The 22,535-nt window shown below is 37.4% G+C and overlaps 1 pseudogene; it reads left to right on the top strand.

Annotated features, from left to right (window-relative positions):
* The first annotated feature begins 8,851 nt into the window (after window positions 1-8,851).
* On the top strand, window positions 8,852-13,595 carry LOC114174375 (annotated as a pseudogene).
* The last annotated feature ends 8,940 nt before the right edge of the window (window positions 13,596-22,535 follow it).

The raw sequence follows: 22,535 nt of genomic DNA, 5'->3' as shown, positions 1-22,535 counted from the left end.
TTTCCCCCCACATTGCCTCCACTATTTAGAACCATAGGTCTAAAAATCCATTCCTCCCTTACCCAACACATAACCTTGAACTATTTAACAGATCACTGCCACTCCTCCAAGATCCACTAAACTTGTAGTTATCTCGACGATTCCACTGAGTCTACATCGCTACATATCTAACAACTCATCCACTTACTCCTTTAATTTTATACCCTTAGTAGAAACCATCCCATTAGTAATTATTGACATTGGTTTTGCTTCAAACACCATTGCGAAAGTGAACCCCACCGCTCTTAGGTGGAAATTCTAGTACTTGCTTCATAAACACGTCTAAGAACTCGTTCGCAGATTGCAATCCACTAATGATGATATGCTGCCCAATCTCTATCATTTATCCCTCTCAAATCGTCTCTGTGAACCTGAATGAGGTTGACCGGGTCAAACGGGATATTTTGTGTGAAACCAAATTGTCACATGACCCGATCCGCTTGTTGAAATTCAACGTTGCGAACCAAATCATAGGTACTTTTTTCTCTTGATACCGGAGGGGTGACAACGACAATCAATCGACTTATTTGATTTTGTCGATAAGGTGTCCACAAGAACTGAAAGCAAATGGTTGACATTAGATGCGAATGAAAATAAAAATGTAATTTAGTTAACTTAAGTAGTACTTGTTTTGTACGAAGTTGATCAAATCGCTAACGAAATTGACCAATGAAAATGGAACTAGGGTTTGTTCAATGTGTTATCATAGACCATCTAAAAAAATTACATGTTATTTGTAAGAATAAATTAAAAAAAAGGCAGTAGTATGCAGAATACAAAATTGGTAGTGGTTGGTAACCTTCTTTGGATATTTTTAGGTGTGATAGTGAAGTTGCACCTAAGTTGAGCTTATGGAAAAGAATAGAAAATTATCAAAAGCACAAAAATCCAAACTTAGCATGCATGAAGAAGGCAAGAAAAGCTTGAGAAGGTGGAAAGTTTGGCTAAGCCAAGAAGAGAGAACAAGCAACAAAATATTCATGATAAATCATAAATATTCATGATAAAAGATAATTTGGGGAAAATATATCTTTAGATATTTTATTTGATATTTTTAAATAATCTTATTTAATTATATCATAAAATATCAGAAGATAATAACTACCAAATTGTTTTAAATATTCAAGATCTTTTTAAATCTTTTTAGATCTCCAAAACAAACAAATATATCTTGAAGATATTAGATTATTTAGAAGAAAATCAGAGGAGAATATGATAATGTTGCTTCTTACATGTTTTTGTGTGTTTATTATCATGAATAAATCAACTCTTTCCTAGCTTTTATCTTGTTATATTTTCAAGTTTAGTGTGTTTTGTATTGTTTTGGGTTTTAATTACTTTATGCTTGTTTTACATCTAATCTCTATTTTGAGTGTGTTAAACTAGTTATAGGAAGCATTTGTGGTGGAGGAAAATAAGCAAGAACTCAAGGAAGCATGTTTTGGACAAGAAAAAATCAAGTACAGACTGTTATCAAACTGCATAAGGTTGTAGTATTGTAGCGTAGTCCTGGGGTCCTTAACACAACCCCTACAACCTGGGCACACCACGATGCCAACGGAAACCAAATACAAGTCTAGCAAAAGAGAAAAGGGTAGCAAGGCGTAAAACAATACATGGGCCATATCCCTAACGAAAACCATGAAGCAAAGAAATATAAAGTCTAGCCCAGATGGCTAAGCAGCGGAATCGCCATTTCCTTGCTAACCGCGGGAACCTCGCCCATCTGCTTCCATCAATTGAATTGATGATCATCGCAAGAAAGGATAGCCACATACAAGACAACCATACAACAAACAGGGTAAGCTAGAGCCAACAACATTCTCATCATACAGTCAAATATATTTTCACCATTCAATATCCATACAACAACCAAGCATGTTATGACTTTCAATCGATACACTACGACGCGACTCGACTCATCAAGATACGTATAACCTGGTCGGATTCAGCGGATGCTTGCACTTGTGGTGGATACCTCTGCTCACCCCCGAGCTATGTGTTACAAGTGTTACAGTGAATCAATTTTCCCTCACCACAAGGTTAGCCCTTAATGAATTTCGGGCCTTCTGCTACTGTCAACACAGGAGTCAGTCCGCTCTAAGTGAGACTAACTGACTTCTTAGAGTGTTAGGATGCAACCTTAACTTGAATCTTACCTAGTTATACAGATGGGGCACCACCATGGACACCCACTAACAGGGGCTATGGAATTATGTCTCGACCACTGAAGCGCGGCCCTGAAAGTTTCACCTAGAGACCCCAAGGAATTATGCACTGACACAGACAAAATACGATCATATAGTCAAATAATATTCACCATGCAAGGATACATTCATTATGTCAACCTTTAAAGCCTTTACCTTTCACGTTTCCAGGTCCAACTCATTTGGACTCATCATAATCCATCAATGTACATATAATCCAACTCATCTCATTATCATGCCACTTTAATAACACCCACCTCATTTAGTTAACATGTCGATACTCATACCAAACCCATCATTTGTAATTCATGAATCATGCTACGTATACATCATACTCAATTATATACATGTCCCTGATCATAACATTCATACCCAAACCAAAACCAATCATCCAGGAATAAACAAACATCCAAACACAGCATTGTCTCGCCTATCACCTCGCTCAGGCTGAAGGGTCTCGCTTAGGCGAGAAAGTCTCGCTCAGGCGAGACAGTCTCGCTCAGGCGAGTCCCCCTTCGCCTAGGCGAGGGCTCAAAACAGGAACAAGAAAACAACGCGGGATCTCGTTAGGCGAGACCCCTCTCGCTTGGGCGAGTTGTTCGCTCGCTAAAAAATTTGAGCGGGTCGCCTGGGCGACCTTTCGTGCAAACTGGTTTGGGCGAGCCTTCGCCAGACTCGCTTAGGCGAGTCCGACTCGCCTGGGCGAGATTAACAGCTCTCGCCCTGATTCACCTGCAACAGATGTGTTTTTCTAACTCAACCAAGCATATCAAGCACTTCACGCACCAGAATAGTAATTTATCCATACAAACAATAAGCAAGCTCAAGAACAAGCCACAACCAACAAAACTCGAAACCCTAACTTCTCATACCTGGAAATCAAGCTAGCGGGACGCTCCGACATGCACACAATGAGCAAAATTGTCCCTAGCATGGTCAACAAGCTGGAACAAACGGTAAAATAGAGGAAAGGGGCGGTTTATTACCAAACCCTAACGGTAACAATGAACATAGACCATGAAAATAAGGAGCATGAGCTGAGGAGTGACTTACGTGGAGTAGGAGCTGGTGTGCGTTAGCTCGAAGAAGACCTAGAGCACACCCTAGCAGAGCGTTCTGTGAGGGGCCAAGAGGGGTGACGGCTGGTTCTGTGGAATAGTGAGAGTGAGAGGGTTAGGTTAGATTAGGGTTTGGTTATATCACTTGGGCCAGCCCTAGGCCCAATAACAAAAAGGCAGCCCTTTACTTTAGGGCAGAAATAATGAAGTGAATTTTTTTAATGGGCCTTACACTCCCTAGTAAGTCTTAAGTAGCTTGTTTTGTGTTATTAAGACTCGTGCAGTTTTTCAGATCTATATTTTGTGTTTGTGACGTGATAGATGATAATGGTAACATCAAAGGCTTTAAAACATTAAACTAGTTTTTTATTTTGTACTTGGAGTTGCATGTGTTCTTAGCACCTCTTACAAAAATACAAAGACACGAATGCCTAGTCATTTTTCTAATGGTTTCATGTGAATGGTTATCTAAAGCTTTGTTCTTCAATTAGACATCATTCCATCTATGCAGGATAAGAGTTCCATATCCATTTCGATGGGGACGCCCTTCTTTCAATGTTGCTGATATTTTTTCTATGGTTTCTACTTCTCTTGTTGCACCTATAGAGGTTCGTTTTTTTTAATGTAAAAATACTTGTGAGGATGGTTTTTATATTATTGAAATAAAACAATCATAATCACAAAGTCTAATGCTAGCAATATTTTGCACATGACATTGTGTACCTATATCAGTACGACTTGGTGAACAACACATTAAATTTAAAAAAAATTTGTGAACTTGCCCTAGGCTTTTTGACATTATCTTGTAATTTGACTACTCCAAATTTTAAGGGGTATTATTGATGTTCTTTTTTATTTAGATGTATTTGATATAAGTTTTGCCATTTTCATTATTTGAGGACAATCAACAGGGACATTCATTGTGGCATCAAGATTAGGTAAAGCAACCCCTATTCCACCATTTGTGCTTGGTTGTGGTGTTGGTTGGCAAGTAATGTCTGATTCTTTGACATTACATTTCTATGTCCATTTACTTCTAAAATATTATACTTATTCATTGAAGTTCAAGGATTTCAGGACTCTCTTGGATGGAATTTTTGGCACTAGAAATGGATCCACTGCATCAGTGTACATCATGCTTACCTTTAAAAATCATCTAATTAACTACTATTCTTAGGCTAACTATCTAAGTTTTCCTAGTTTTAAGCATAAAATGAGTTTCCAATATTTTATCACTTGATGTTAATTGAATCTGTTTAAAGAGGAGATTAACATGTTATCCTCTAAGAAAATCTTAGAGGTTATCAGGAACACCTGATTTACACTACCTAGAGGTTATCAGGAACCAAAGGCTTACCCTGATGGAGTCAGCAAAAGTGATTCTAAACAATGAGGAGAAATTCTCAAAGAAGTATATGAAGGGACTCTGGTCTTTCTGATGGCGCAGCCATGCGTGTATGTGTATATCTAACCACCTCATAGTCAAGCCAACTCTCACATTGTCGTGTTTTCCTCTCTTTTTTTTTGTGTATTTGGTTACTTATTTTAGAGTTAACATGAATGCATGTTGATTTGGTTGGAGGGTACTATTGTTAGGATAAACTTAAATTAGGAGTTATTGAGCAGACTTTATGAGTGGTTACATTTGTGATGTTTTAGGAGAGGAAAAGTCAAAAGTTTTATGTGTTATGTTTGGATGTTAATGGTGATTAGTGTTATGTTTTTATAATAATTGGAGACATTATGGCTTGTAGATGAAAAGCCAAATGTAAGTCCTTTAAATTGTAGTGTCTTGCTCATATGAAATACACAAGTGAAATAAATCATATTTACAAAGATAGAGTGCCTTTGCTAACAAAGTGGTATCAAGAGCCAGTTAGCCTGAGTGTCTGAGAGTGAAAAAAGTGTGAGTGATGGCCAACAATATGTCCTTACCCCAGCTGACACAAAAATCCGACTACGATAAGTGGAGCATGCAGATGAAGGCCTACCTCGGATCCTAAGACGTATGGGATGTAGTTCAAGGTGGCTTTGAAGAGCCAGAGGATTTTGATGAACAGACAATTGCCTAGATTGTTGCGTTGAAGAAAACACGAGTCAAAGATAGGAAAGCTATGTATGCATTGTACCAAGCTGTGGACGATGCAGGCCTTGAGAAGTTAGCAAACGCTACGACTTCAAAAGAGGCGTGGGAGATCTTGGAGAAAACATATAAGGGAGATGACCGTGTGAAACAGGTTCGTCTTCAAGCTCTCAGAGGAGAGTTTGAGAGGTTGCTGATGAAGGAGAACGAGGGGGTAACCGAGTTCATATCTCGGGTGGAGACTGTGGCAAACCAACTTGGCAAGAATGGGGAGTCGTTGCCTGCAAACCGAGTTGTGGAGAAAATTTTGAGGTTAATGACAATTGACTTCGACAACATTGTGTGTGCTATAGAGAAATCCAAAGACCTCTCAAAGCTCACGGTGGAGGAGCTTGTTGGGTCTCTAGGAGCCTATGAACAAAGAAGAAGAAAGATGAAGGAGGACTACCTTGGCCAAGCTCTCCAAGCAAGGACAAATTTCAAGGAGAAAAAGGCGTTTGGAACTCAGAACACTCGGGGCAGAGGAGGAAGAGATCACGGGAATCAAAACCGAGGTCCTGGAGGCAAAGGTCGAGGACGTAGTGGTCAAGGTCGAGATGATTACGAAGACGACGCTCCCAGCCTGCAAAATTGGCGAGGCCGAGGTCGAGGTGGAGGCCGAGGAGGTCGGTCAGGCAACAATGGTGAGTGCTACAAGTGCGGCAAGCCCGATCACTATGCAAATGAGTGTAGATCGGTCAAGTGTTATAACTGTGGTAAGACTGGTCATTTTGCAAAGGATTGCCGGTCTCAAAATAGGAGAAATGAATCAACCAATCTTCTTACAGAAGAGGTTGAAGAACAAGCTGGAATATTGTTGATGGCCAGTAGCGAAGCGAGCTTGGCACATGATGTGAAGAGCTCGGTAGATGATATGAAGAATTTGGCATGGGAGGAAATTGATGAGGATGAGATGTTGTTGACAAAGAGCTCGGATATCGAGCTTGGTCCGAACTCTAGCACAAACACTGAGTTTTGTTTGCGAGTCCAAAATAACTCGATCTGGTATCTAGACACTGGAGCTAGTAACCATATGTGCGGAGATGAAAATATGTTTGATGAGCTCTCCAAAATTGAAGCTGGACATATGTCATTTGGAGACGCTTCCAAGGTGATGGTAAAAGGACGAGGTCCGATATGTTTTTCTCAAAAGAATGGACGAATTGGGACAATTCGGGATGTGTACTACGTACCCGACCTCAAAACCAACATATTAAGTATGGGGCAGTTAATGGAAAAGGGGTACTCAGTCATCATGAAAGATCGAGTACTGGAGTTGAGGGATAAACTCGGACACCTTATTACCCGAGTAGAAATGAAACAAAACAGAATGTATAAACTGAAGCTTAGGTGTTTGAAACTCGACGTCGAGGATGAAGCAATGAAGTGGCATTTTCGATTCGGCCATTTGCACTTTGGAGGGTTGACCGAGCTAGTACAGAAAGAAATGGTGCGTGGATTGCCAAACATAGAATTTAAGAAGAATTTTTGTGAAGATTGTGTACTTGGCAAGCACCAGCCTCGTTTCCAAAGACAACTGAGTATCAGGTGAAGGAACAACTCGGCCTGGTGCATACAGATGTTTGTGGACCAATTACTCCTGTATCTTTTAGTGGTAAGAGGTATTTTTTAACATTTATTGATGATTTCTCTCGGAAGACATGGGTTTATTTTTTGAAGGAGAAATCTGAAGTATTTAGAGTGTTTAAGAAATTTAAAGTAATGATTGAGAATGAAACGGGCACAAAAATTAAAGTTGTTCGGTTAGATAGAGGAGGTGAATACACATCAGCCGAGTTCATGAGGTATTGTGAGGAGCTTGGCATTAGAAGATTTTTGACAGCTTCATACTCACCACAACAGAATGGAGTTGCTGAAAGGAAGAATCAGACAATTCTCAACATGATTCGAGCAATGTTGAAAGGTAAGAATATGTGAAAAGAATTTTGGGCTGAAGCAGTGCAGTGTGCAGTATATGTGCAGAACAGGTGTCCTCATGCAAAACTCAATGGACAGACACCACATGAAGCATGGAGTGGAAAGAAACCATGTGTATCTCACTTGAAGGTATTTGGCAGTGTAGCATATGCTCATGTTTCAGCACAACAAAGAACCAAGCTCGAGGACATGAGTAAGAAACTTGTTTTTATTGGATATGATGAAAAAACAAAGGGCTATAAATTGTTTAATCCAGTAACAAACAAAGTTCTTGTGAGTCGAGATGTTGTAATAGATGAGGAGAACGAATGGAACAACTCAGTAGTGCAGTTAAGAGCAATGCAACGACAAGTGGGAGCTCAGAAACTACCTTTGGAAGCCCGAGAAGTGAAAGAAGAAATTTGGACAATGTACCAGCAAAACAACAGGAGGTCTCCGACGAGGAAGAAGAACCATTGCAGCCTAAAACTCAGAGCCTACAAGACATATATAATACAACTAACGAGGTACATGTTGTGTGTCTTTTGGCAGAATCGGAAGATGTTAGATTTGAAGAAGCCGTGGTGGATGAGAAATGGAAGAAGGCAATGGACGAGAAGATTGCTGTTATAGAATGTAACAACACGTGGGAACTATCTGAGTTACCACAAGGAGCTCGGACCATTGGAGTAAAGTGGGTTTTCAAGAAGAAAATGAACGCACAAGGTGAGATAAAGCGATATAAAGCTCGATTGGTGGCAAAAGGCTATAGACAGATGGAAGGAGTTGACTATGCCGAGGTGTTTGCACCTGTTACTAGGATGGAGACTATTCGTCTACTAATTTCTATAGCAGCTCAGAACAAATGGCCCATTTTCCAAATGGACGTAAAGTCGGCTTTTCTAAATGGTGTGTTAAAGGAAGAGGTCTACATTGAGCAACCACTCGGATACATGAGGAGAGGTGAAGAAAAGAAGGTGTTGAGGCTGAAGAAGGCTCTTTATGGCCTGAAGCAAGCTCCAAGGGCGTGGAATGACCGAATCCACACTTATTTCGTGGAAAATAAATATGAACAATGTCCGGTTGAACACGCACTATATATAAAGAAGCATGGAGGTAGGATAATGTTTATAGCTCTTTATGTTGATGACCTTGTGTTCATGGGTAATGATGCAGAATTAATCAAGAAGTTCAAAAGAACCATGGAGAAAGAGTTTGAAATGACAGACTTGGGATACATGAGATACTTTCTCGGGCTGAAAGTCAAACAACTTGAGACAGGCATCTTTGTGTCTCAAGAAAGGTATGCCGAGGACATTTTGAGTAAATTCAAGATGGCGAGGTGCAGCTAGGTTTCAACCCCAATGGAACCAGGTACAAAACTTTCAAAGTTTGATGGAGGAGATCACGTAGATGCCAACAAATATAGAAGCTTGGTTGGAAGTCTTTGTTACTTGACGAGTACAAGGCCGAATTTGTTACTAAGCGTTGGTATAGTAAGTCGATACATGGAGGAGCTGACCTACACACATTGGAGAGCACTGAAAAGAATATTGAGGTATGTGCGGGGAACAACATCACTTGGATTATACTACATTAGGTCAGACGATTACCGATTAGTAGGGTACTTGGACAGTGATTGGTGCGGAGATGTAGATGATCGGAAAAGCACATCCGGGTATGTATTCTTCATGAGCAACACGGTGTTTACCTGGCTCTCAAAGAAGCAACCTATAGTGACATTGTCAACATGCGAAGCTGAGTACGTTGCAGCATCATTGAGTGTATGTCATGCAATATGGCTTAGAAATCTTCTAAGCAAACTGGAGATGAAACAAAAAGGAGGGACTATAATTCGAGTAGATAACAAGTCGGCTATTGAGTTGGCAAAGAATTCGGTCAACCATGGAAGGAATAAGCACATTGATGTGAAATTTCATTCCATCCGAGAATAGGTGAAGGAAGGTAATGTAGAGATGGTGCACGTGGGAAGCAGAGATCAAATTGCAGACTTATTTACACAGCCATTGCCAATTGTTTTGTTCAATAACTATAAAAATCTAATCGGAATGAAGGATGGAAGAAGTATTTAAGTTTACGGGGGAGTTTTGTTAGGATAAACTTAAATTAGGAGTTATTGAGCAGACTTTATGAGTGGTTACATTTGTGATGTTTTAGGAGAGGAAAATTCAAAAGTTTTATGTTTTATGTTTTGGATGTTAATGGTGATTAGTGTTATGTTTTTATAATAATTGGAGACATTATGGCTTGTAGATGAAAAGCCAAATGTAAGTCCTATAAATTGTAGTGTCTTGCTCATATGAAATACACAAGTGAAATAAATCATATTTACAGAGATAGAGTGTCTTTGCTAACAACTATGATGTTGGGGACAATGTCAAATTTGGCTTCCCCTTGGCCTTCACTACCACCATGCTCTCATGGAGCGTCATTGAGTTTGGTGGGCTTATGAAAGGTGAGTTGCAGAATGCCAGAGTGGCCATTCGCTGGGCCACTGATTATCTTCTCAAAGCTACTGCACATCCTAACACCATTTATGTTCAAGTCAGTTCTGCTACACTCTTACTGAAATCAACTAACACGTACCCTTTTCAAAGTTGATTCATTTAATTTTTGTGTATTTTACCTTTTTTATTTTGGTATAAAAATGGAGTTAGTTAGTCTTCTTTAGGTAGAGTTTAAATTCTGATCTTGGTTTGGATTGACGTTGCAGGTAAGGGATGCTAAGAAGGACCATTCTTGTTGGGAGAGACCAGAGGACATGGACACTCCAAGAAGCGTGTTCAAAATAGATGCAAACACACCTGGTTCAAAATTTGTCACAGAAACTGTTGTGGCTCTTGCAACTGCTTCTCTGGTTTTTAGAAGAACTGACCCCACATACTCAAAAGTTTTAGCTAGAAAGGCCATCAAGGTAAGCCTTTGGTTCAGTTTTCAGAAGCAATTTTCAGTACAGAAAATAACTCTCCACTAAATCTGAACACTATATTTTATTTGTGGGTTTAGGTCTTCCAATTTGTTGATAAGTATATGGGGTCCTACAGCAATGCCTTGAAACCCTTTGTGTGCCCCTTCTACTGCTCTTACTCTGGTTGTCAGGTAAGAATTTCAACTGTTAAGGGATGTTTAGTTTAGCAAGAGGAGACATACTCATTACTCAAATTGTTTTGGTGAATAATATGGTAGGAATAGTTGTTGTGGGGTGCTACCAAGCTACACAAGGCTACCAAGAATCCAATGTACCTAAACTACATAAAGTTAATGGCCAGATCCTTGGAGCTGCAGAGTTTGACAACACCTTTGGGTGGGATAACAAGCATGTTAGAGTAGAATATTTCTTTCCAAGGTTTCTATCCTTCACTGTACTGCAAACAAAACTAGAAACATAATGTTTTCAAATTTATAGTTTTATTTTCTTGGTTTTAGGAATTCCTAGTTCAAATTTATAGTTTTATTACAACAAGGAAGAGCATTGAATGTATATTTTGTGTACATTTTGCGGCTGCAAACCATGTCCTAGGATTTCAATCACAAACTATTGTACTTTTCTCTGTAAGTTAGAGATGATGGAAGTGTTTATGATAAATATGTTAGGTAGACCATGGACTAGTGTCTATGTGTGAATGGTTGGATTAAATACTTTTATTCACTCTATTTTAATGGTTTAAAAAATATTTCAAATAATTTTTTGGCAGTTTTGAATGTGAATATGTGATATATTTTGTAGCGGTTTTTAATTGTCAAAAAATGATATATTTTGTGACAGTCTTTAACCGTCAAAATATGATATATTTTGTGTTGGTTTTTTAACCGTCAAAATATGATAAAATATAATCAAATTAGACAACATTTTGTAGCAGTTTCTAACCGCTATTATTTTTTTTTCTTTTCTGATAGCAATACCAGCGGTTAGAATATTTTTGTCACAAACGGTTTTTGACATGTGTAATTCTAACGGTTATTTTAATCATCAAAAATTTTATTTGTGACAGTTTTTAACCGCTAAAATTTGTAAATTTGATCGTCACAAATGTTAATATTTTTTGTAGTATTGGTCTCTTTATATAGGATTTGGACTGGGTTTTTCTATTGCTAAAATCTCTCAAATATCTTTTAAAATAAAGTTAAAGATAAATATTATTTTTTTATGGTGATTATGAATATTTAAAAATATTTAGAGAAATATAGTCAGTTTTAAAATTATTTGACAAATATAGTTGGTTGAAAATTTATGATATAATTAAATTAATTAATTATTTAAAGATATATGATAAATTATCACCAACTAATATTTGCAATAATTTTTTCAAATCAATCCTTTGTAATCTCTTCCAATTATCTCCTAAATCATCCAATATCTTTAAGATATATTTGTTTGTTATGGAGATCTAAAAAGATTTAAGAAGATCTTGTATATTTAAAATGATTTGGTAGTTATTATCTTTTGATATTTTATGATCTAATTAAATAATATTATTTTAAAATATCAAATAAAATATCTAAAGATATATTTTCCCAAAATTATTTTTTGTCATGAATATTTATCAATTATCATAGCCTTTTGCTGTAAAAAAGATAGAGAAAACCGCAAGGTCCAATTTTTATTGCCTATTCCCTCTTCTTGGCTTAGCCAAACTTCTTCACTTTTTCAAGCTTTTCTTGCATTCTTCTTGCAATGCTTGATTAGGATTTTTGAGCTTTTGAAATAAATATAGAAAGAATAACGGAGCATAATTCCAAAAACCAATATTTTCCTTTTATCCTTTGTTGCTCTTTTTAGAAAGCAATTAATTTTCATTTCAACATTCTTTCATCAACAATTTTTCCTTTTGACATTTTTATTAATTTTTTGGGTAAGGTACTCACCCATATACATTAGTCCCCAACCAATCCTGACATAATCCATTACAAAGTCAACATGTACGCTCTTGCATATGGAGCGATTACATTATCGTTTGCAAATTATGGAAGCTCCTAGAATGTACTATTTAGCCAAGAAACTTTCATTGCCTTTCCTCTTATTGTCTTGGTTGGGGGAAGGATCCCTAGATGTTGGTGGAAGGTGGAAAATATATCTTCTACTGTTGTCGGATTGGTAACCACATCACCATCTATGGGGAGGCCTAGGAGCACCACCACATCCTCCAGTGTGACAATCGTCTCTCCATAAGGGAAATGGAAGGTGTGTGTTTCTTACCTCCACCTTTCTAATAATGCGGTGAGTAATAAATGGTTCACGTCCATGTCCGGTAAATTCAAGATGTGTCCAAAGCCACCTTCTTGAATTAAAGTTTCAACTCGACCATCTATTAAGTCTTTGTTATTCAGAAGCCAAATTCTTGTGCATCTCGATCTTAACACACGTTCATTTCCTTTCCATAAGTCCTTCGTAATATGTTTGTGTTGTAAACACAATAAATACATATCTCTAGGAAGGTGTGGATTATACGCCATGCTAAAAATAAATAGAACGTGTAAATAATTAGGTTATGGCCATGCCACGTATAATAGGAACACCACGAAAAGTGAATACATAATTTGAATGGAACTTATGCAAAGATATACCTTGGCAATGTTGTCTTAAAAATACAAGAGTGGTAGGAGAAGTAGGAGAAATGAATGCACCCTTTAGGTAGTGAGACAATGGAGAGCAATTCGTGATAGCAAATGGTTTTTGAAATTGCCCTTTATGCACATAAATTTTATGGACTGATGGTGCTCCTCACAATGCTATTATTGCATGAACTCTTTTCCTTTCACCAAATTTTCAAACGCCAATTAATAGGGTGTTATTTTGCAGTCAATGAATGAGTTAAAGTTGCCTTTGTTGTGCACCAATGCATGGTCATTTCAACTATTAAGTTCATCACACTTTGCATGAATCTCTGAAATGCAACTATTTTACCAACATTTTCACAAAAAACGTGCATGTGAACATTGAAAATGCAGAGCTTTCATGTGAAGCTGATACGCTGCAATCACGGAACATTTGCAAAGTCGTTAGGAGGATTTGTAGTTTCCAATGGCAATGCATAGTGAAGTCGCTAGGATGCGTGCCGATTTCAAATAGTGAAGTTGCTAGGATGCATTGTGGTTTCCCATTCATGCTACAACAAATTGCTAAGATGCATAATGGTTTCCAAGGCAAAGTTGCTAGATGCCCGACAATTTCAAAGGAACTTAAAGCAAAGTCACCATGATGGATGCCAGATTCCCTTTAGACTAAGTTAAATGAAGCAAAACGCTTTCAAAGTTGAAATTGAATTGGTTTTTGCCTATTTCAACGACCCATGCGAAGAACCAAAATTTTAACCCTCTTTCATGAATTTTACTTCAAGCACCATTCTGATCATACATTTTTTTACTTTCACAACTTTTTCCACAATGTTTGACCCCACACTTACTTCACAGAATGAACACTAATATCCTGGTATTGTTAGTGATTTTAGTGAAGACGAAGATATGGAAATAGTAGGTGATGAAGTTCAGAATCGTTATTAAACCTCTCAATTGGATAAACGTCACCAATATACACAACCCAGTTCATGGACCCACCTACCCAATCAATATGCACTTCTAACTACGGAATTGGGGTCTTCATTAGGTGGACCTTCGAGCTGTAACGGTGAATAAAGTCATGCATCATTCCAAACCTCAACTCTAGGGACTCAACAGCAACTAATTGTGGGCATATCATTTGACTCAAAGGAGTCTACATTGTCATTTATAGAGCAATACCATATTGATAACAGTAATAGATTTATGGTTGTTGAGAGCAAATCTGATTATTATATATGTCAATGTATCGACCACAACAAAGGTTACTAATGGCGGTTACGAGCAGGTTATAGCAAACGTAGTTTTAAGTGGGAAATAAGAAAGATTGACGGAGAACATATGTTCTTGTCTACAAATGTACCTACGGATCATGTCAATCTTTATTTGAACCAAATTGCTTCGATTGTGTTAAACTCTATGAAGACAAACCCTTCTATATAAATCAAAAGTTTGATATCTAAAATAAAAAATCGTTTCAAATATTTAGTGACATATATGAAGGCATGGAATGGTAAACAAAAGGCACTTGCTAAGGAATTTGGAGATTGGGAAGAGTCCTACAATGAACTTCCAAGGTGGTATCAAGCTCTTAAAGAAAAAAATTCAGGCACAATAATTCAATGCATCAGTTCTCCTGTAGTAGTTAATGGTCAGTCTGACCCTTCTTGCTACATTTTGGAACGAGTATTTTGGTCATTTGGACCATGCATCTAAGGGTTTAACTATTGTAAGCCTATTGTACAAGTAGATGGGACATTTCTCACTGTAAGTTATCAAGGGACATTGCTCTAACAATCACTAAGATGGGTGTCATAACATATTTCCTCCAGCCTTCGTGATAATGGAAGCAAAGACAAAGGAGGCTTTGATATGGTTTTTTTAGCCCTTACGAGAGCATGTCACACCACAATCAAACCTCTGCTTGATAACGGACATGAGGAAAGGCATATTGGCAACTCTACAATGTTATAAAGTAGGACGGGAAGAAGATGGGCTATAATCAGTATATTGCATATGTCATATCGCTTCAAACTTCAACAACAAGTTCAAAAATCACGAGTTGAAGAACAACTTAATTAACATGGGTAATACAATTACTACTTAATTCACAATTCTTACTCTTTCATTCACAATTGTATTTCATATTAAACTAACTAATCTCGTTGGAATTGTGCTAAATTTCGAGGTCAAAAAACCTATACTGGATGCAAATTTGTCGGCATTCAAATCTCATTCATCATAAGTGGCTTCTTGGATCAATAGGATACCATTAAAAAAGTGGACTCAAGCATACAATGAGGGCAGTAGATTCGGTCATATGACAACAAACTTGGTTGAATGTATGAATTATGTTCTAAAACGAGCTTGTTCATTACTAATTTATGCTTTAATTAGGGCAACATTTGAAAGGACTGCATCATGGTTTGTTTAGCGAGGCATTAAAGCAGAATCAATGTTACCAGCAGACCACCAATATCCCGAACACATAAATTCTATTATTAGAAAAAATCAACAACAAGCGAGAATAAGTCAAGTGCACAAATACTCAAGAAGAAATTATGAATTTAAGGTTCAAGAGATGTACTCTCCCCGTGATCACTGCCAACAAATGTCTTTCACAGTTAAATTAAATGACTGGTGGTGTGATTGTGGTAATTTCTAAGCTCTCTGACTACCTTGTCATCATGTCGTAGTTGTTTGCTCTTTCTCCAATATAGACCTGACCACATACATTCATCTAGTTTAGAGCCTCTACACAATCAACAAAGCATATGAACTCCGGTTTCATTTGATTAAGAATAAAGATTATTAGTTCACATACACCGAACCTAATTTCATTCCAAACCCAAAAATGTGTCATAGGGCACCCGGAATGTAACATCCCAATAGGATATTACTTAAAATATATATATATATATATATATATATATATATATATATATATATATATAAAGTAAACACACACAAAATAAATTCCTCATTTATTATTAAATCATTTCCCTAAAACGCAGGAAAAATTTAAAACTTTAAAGTTGAATAATCGCTATAAATTGTCATATTTCTCACAATTCACTTTTACAGTTTCTAAATCCAAAGTAATGAAAACTCTAATCAAATTACATGGAAATTAAATAAAAGTCTTTATAAATAATCCCTATAATCTACTCCCACTCTCCGCCACTAAGCATCTCCTGGCTCATCTGAAACATCATCTGCTCCCGGATAACAAGTTACTCGATCATTGCCACACAAACAGATAGGGTAAGCTATGCACATAGATATAAATAAATATTAAAATAAACCCACCCAACTATCTCATAATTGTTTAACTATTAAAGCAATGAAAACACCCACTTTCCCACACTCATAATCATTATGAGTTCATGCATGTACTATATATCATGGGACTTCTTGTGCTTCCACGACCCTCCTCGCTCGTGGTCCAACCTACAAGTATATCCCGCTCGTAGTTGTGCTTCACAAACTCCTTCACCCGTCATCTGAACTCCTTGCTCGAACCGGACCCGCATATCCACCTTTCCTACTATGAACTCCCTCGCTCATAGCATTCTCAAGTTGAGCATGAGATGAACTCCCTCGCTCACTCATCCCAACGAGAGTACCTCCGATGAACTAAACTGTTCACATTCCGCATGTGGTCCACCCATCACGAACTCCTAGCTCGCGACTCAATTCAAGCACATCCCAGATCCTATGGACTTAGTCACTTCAAGCCCAAACACCACAAACACATGCCTATAATTCCCATAATTATTAAATATCAACCAAACCATCTCAAACAGTACACACAAACCTGACTTCACACCATTCTCGCTTAAGCCAGGGGTCTTGCCCAAGTGAGTCCATCTGTCTTGCTTAAGCTGAACCACCTCGCCTAAGCGAGTGTGAAACAGTGGCTTCACCACGATCTCTCGCTCAGGCGAGACCTTCTCGCTAGGGATGGCAACGGTACGGGGCGGAGACGGGTTTCGCTATCCCATACCCATCCCCGTAGAAAAAATTCATCTCCATCCCCGTACTCAAATCCAACGGGTATCAAACTTTTGTCCCATCCCCATCCCCACAAGGGTAACGGGTATAATCTCGTACCCATACCCATACTCATTTTCTTACTACTTCAATATTATTTTTTATAAAATAATAAAAAATTATGGTAAAGGAAACATAATGTTGTCAAATATTCAATATTAGAAGGATGGTTGTTTGTTTCTTCGATATTAAATACTTTAAAATAAATTATAATTGTTTACATTTTAGATTATAATACCAAATAAAATTTCATGAGAACCAAAACATTTATTAAATTTGCAAATATTAATGAAAAATAGTTGATAAAATTTAAAAATAATTTTTAAAAAATATAAAAGGAAAACAAATATTCAAATTAAAATATATTTTAAATGTTTGTTTTCTAATGATCTCTTTTTTATACACTAATAAAAGTTATAATACATCATTTGATTAAAATGATACAAAAAACAAATAATAATCATAATAAAAGTTTAAAAAAATTATAATTATTTACATTTTAGATTATAATACCAAATAAAATTTCATGAGAACCAAAACATTTATTAAATTTGCAAACAAATAAAATTTAAAATTTAAAAATAATTTTAAAAAAATATAAAAGAAAAACAAATATTCAAATTAAAATATATTTTAAATGTTTGTTTGCTTCAATCGTTTAAATTTTAATGAATCTCTTTTTTATGCACTAATAAAAGTTATAATACATCACTTGATCAAAATGATACAAAGAATAAATAATAGTCATAATAATAAAATTTTAACATAGATCTTGTATCTTTTAAACTTCAATTATGTTGGATGGTGATAAAAAATTATTCATGACAATTACATTAAATTTTTATATTGTAGAAATAAAAGTTATTTATATAATTATAGTGAAAAAATTACAATATGATTGATAATGAGTTAGAAAATAAAAAGAAATAATTAGATAAAATATATTGAAATAGTATTCTACACAATGAAAATAAACAACAAATAAAAATATTAAAAAATTAACAAATATTTAAAAACAATTTGAGAGACTATTGAAAGAAATCGCACAAAGGACAACAAATGTATAATTAAGGGTATGATAAGATGAAAAACAATCTAAGCAAAGTTTTCAAATATCAACATATATACTCAATGGTTGAAAAATAACAAAAATTGTTTTAGTTAAACAAAAGAGTTCTTCAAATGAAACAAAAACTAATAATAATAAGTAAAGAATTTTTTTATATATTACCTAGTAAACGAAATGTTTGTGCTATTAATTACTTAAATTTAGAGTATTACACTTTCTCATATGAAAGGAAAATGTACAATAAATAAGAATATTAAAAAATAATAGAAATATTCAAATGTGAGACATAAATTTTTTTTAATTGACATATACATCTTTTTAACATAATTACATAAAGGTTATGCTAAGATAAAAATGTAATGAAGATGTGAATGAGTTTCATGACAAACCAAATAATTAGAAGAAATAAATAATAGTAAGTATATATATATATATATATGGTTACTTAATTAATTGTGAATAATTTAATAATTTAAATGGGGACTGGTATTATGGCAGGGATATGTACATCCACATATCCATCCCCATACCCAATTGAAAAGGTCGGGGATTTCCCATACCCATACCCATACCAAGTCAATGCGAGGATTCCACGTCAAAACGGGGACGGGTTCGGGCAATACCCACGGGACCGGGTTTATTTGCCATCTTTACTTCTCGCCTGAGCGAGACCCTCATTTGCTCAACACACAACCCCTCGCCTGGACGAGGATTCAAAAATAACGTGTGACGATTTTCATCGTGACCTCACCTAGGCGAGCTTCTCTCGCTTAAGTGAGAGATTGTGTCACTCAACACTAAAGGGGGTCGCCTGAGCGAAATGCTCGAACCAACACCAATAACGAGTTTCTGCAACTTTCGCTTAGGCGAGAGGGACTCGCTTGGGCGAAAATTGCAGAGGTTTTCCCCTGTTCATGCGTGAAATCAACCAAAACCATACCAAAAACCCAATTTAATCACTACCAAGCACTCCATATTAACAAGCAACCACAATAACATGTTTTACACACATTGGAATCACAAAAGCTTAGTACTCGACCATATCCCATCATCCTGTACCCAAAACCCTCATTCCATTCATCCCAAAAGCTTAAAAGAGACTTTGCAAACAACATCAAATGAACCCATTCTCAGTCTCATCACAGTTAATATGAAATTCCAAACACACAAACATCAATTGAAAATAGCATAATCGAAAATTACAACACATGCGATTTATACACAAAGAGACAACTTCCCATAACCTCTCACTTCGTCTGCTTCTTATAAAAAAAATAAAGTTAATTCATGTCTATCAAGGTTTGAATCCGTGACCCTCCTAATGTTAAATCAATTCATCACCATTCAACCAAATTATCTTTGATGATAATTATTATAATCTCTTGATTATACTATCACTAAACAGGCTCAAATATAATATCAAAATTAATAATAAATCAAATAACACACAATTGGCATACATAGGACTTGAACCCAAGTCCTCTCATACAATCAAGTACTCTCAACCACTTGAGCTAGTACTTTTCTACGCCATACCAATTAACATTTAATTCCATCAAGTTCCCACCACTCGCATTAATTAATTAATTAATTAATTAATTAATTAATTTTCATGAGTCTTACATTCCCCCCACCTTAAAAGAGTTTTCGTCCTCGAAAATAGAACTTACCAAGAAACAAGTGAGGACAAGACCTCCTCATGAGACCTACATCATTTCTTGTGTCATCTCATCCCAAAGCACCTTCACCGTCCTTATCTCCTTCCCCCTTACTTGCTTGACTTGAGCATCTAATATATGAATCGGTTCGACTGGCATGGTCAGATCCTCTCGCACCTGCACCTCAATTGCTTCCAACACATGATCTAGACTTGCAATGTACTTCCTCAATTATGAGACATGGAATACATTATGCAAGTTGGCCAGGTGAGGTGGTAAGGCAATCTCAATGCCACTGCTCCAATCCTCCGTGTAATCTGATAAGGTCCTATAAATCTCGGAGTCAACTTCCTTGATTTAAGAACTCTTCCAATACCTGTGGTTGGAGTAACCCAGAGGAATACATTATCTCCTTCATCAAACACCAATGGCCATCTTCTCTTATCGGCATAAGACTTCTGCCTGCTCTGGGGTGGCTCGCATCCGATCCTGGATTAATCTAACTTTACTAGTCGTTTGTTGCAGAAACTCAGGACCAAGTACAAAAGCTTCACCATCCTGATACCATCATAATGGAGTTCTACACCTCCTCCCATACAATGCTTCATATGGAGCCATGCCAATACTAGAGTGGTAATTGTTATTGTAGGTGAATTCCACTAAGGGTAACACATCATTCCAGTTTTCTAAGTGGTCTAGCACACATGACCTCAATAAATTTTCTAAAGATTTGATGGTCCGCTCAGACTGACCATCCATTTGAGGGTGATAAGCTGAGCTTATTCTCAACTGTGTACCCAATGCAGCTTGCAAAGATTGCCAAAACCGTGATGGGAATCTAGGATCCCGATCTGACACTATGCTCTCGGGTACTCCATGCAACCTCACTACTTCTCGCACATACAATTCTGCTAGCTTGTCGATCGACCACTTCTGATTCATAGGCAAGAAATGTGCACACTTTGTCAGACAGTCTACTATTACCCAAACTGTATCATGGCCCCTTGTCGACCTTGGTAGATGCGTCACAAAATCCATAGAGATATTGTCCCACTTCCACTTAGGTACATTTAGTGGTTGCAGTGTACCGCCTGGCCTTTGATGTTCAATTTTGGCCTTTTGACAAACCAAACATTGAGCATCAAAGTCTGCTACACCCGTCTTCATTCCATTCCACCAAAAGGACTCCTCCAAATCCTTATACATCTTAGTCATACTTGTAACATCCCGTTAGGATATTACGAATTTAATAAAAATAAAATAAAATAATTAATCACATAACATTTAATAATACCTCATTTCCCAAAAACACGGGAAATTTAAACCTTTTTATTAATTCCAAACATTACCAAAGTTCATAAACCATAAAAATTGTACATAACTAAAAAGCCTTTCATCAGAGTTTACAAAATATATCAAAGTCGAATAATATAAAACTCCCAGGCTTTTCCCCCACTCAGCGGCTAAGCCTCACCAGTTCCATCTGCAACATCATCTGCTCCCGTGTACCGCGTACATGATCATCGCCAAACACAAGCAGATAGGGTGAGCTAAAAGATAAAACATAAAAGTACATAAAACACCATATATGTATGTATCAAAAATAAATACACCAATAACACCCACTTTTCTCTTATCCCGCATGGCCATAACCATGTATATCGATGCACCTCGCAGAAGACTTGTTACCTTCCTTCCACATGGCCACAACCATGCTAGCAGTGTTCTACATCTTCTATTAAGTAACTCAAGGCGTTTTGCTGCCACACCTATCGGCTAGAACCGATAGAGCACGTGCGGATACCATGCTACGGATCACATACCGTAACGCCAGGTGGAGTTCCCAAATACGAACATAGTCTGTAACGTCCCATGACTACCAAACTCGTCAGTGAATCACTGAGGAGGGCAATCCATCTGGACCCATCCGTACTGGCCACAACCAGCACACTCACACCGGCACACTCGCCAACCTGAGCCATAACTCAAAGGTTCCTCGTGTTCATCCACTATCCCGAGCCACAACTCAAGGGAAGTCATTCCGGGCCACAACCCATAGAATGCCACGTGCTTATCCCCTATCCTGAGCCACAACCCAGGGATACGTTCCGGGCCGCAACCCATGGAACACCAGCAAGCCCACCATTAAGATACCCTAGAAGCATGATAGTTCATACATTCCCAAGTCCACCGTCAATCAGTTTAATACCTCATAATCATATGCCTTTAAACACATAATACTACCATTCTTTGTTAAGGTTCAAGCCTTTACCTAAGCACCCTAGTCCATCTCGCTTAAGTTAGATTACCTCGCCCAAGTGAGCACAACAGACAAAACCAACCTCGAACTCTCGCTTGGGCGAGTTACACTCGCTTGGGCGAGATTACATTTCGCCCAAGAATCGCACCTTTCGCCTGGGCTGCAAGTTAAGCTACCATCAAAACATCCTTCGCGTTCTCGCTTAGGCGAGAGACTCTCGCCTGAGCGAGATACTCTTCCGCTCAACACAAGGGAGTTCCCGCCTGGGCGGAATGCCCAAGCCAAACCACCCAACCCTTTCGAGTTCTCGCTTAGGCGAGACTCACTCGCCTAAGCGAGATAATCTTCGCCCAAACTAAAAACCCTCCGCCTGAGCGATAGCCTCGAGCAGATGAAGACTACGAGTCTCTACATGTCTCGCCTGGGCGAGCCTAGCTCGCCTGAGCGAGAATTACAGGTTCTGGCACTGATTCACGCACATAAACACTGCGTCAGAGACTCAAAACACAATTCAAAACATACCAATTCATTCAGCACCATTTCATTATACCTATGAGCACATTTGGACACGAAAA

This window comes from Vigna unguiculata, chromosome 2 (genome assembly GCF_004118075.2).
Source record: "Vigna unguiculata cultivar IT97K-499-35 chromosome 2, ASM411807v1, whole genome shotgun sequence".
NCBI lineage: Eukaryota > Viridiplantae > Streptophyta > Magnoliopsida > Fabales > Fabaceae > Vigna > Vigna unguiculata.
This window is presented reverse-complemented; position numbering and strand designations above follow the sequence as displayed.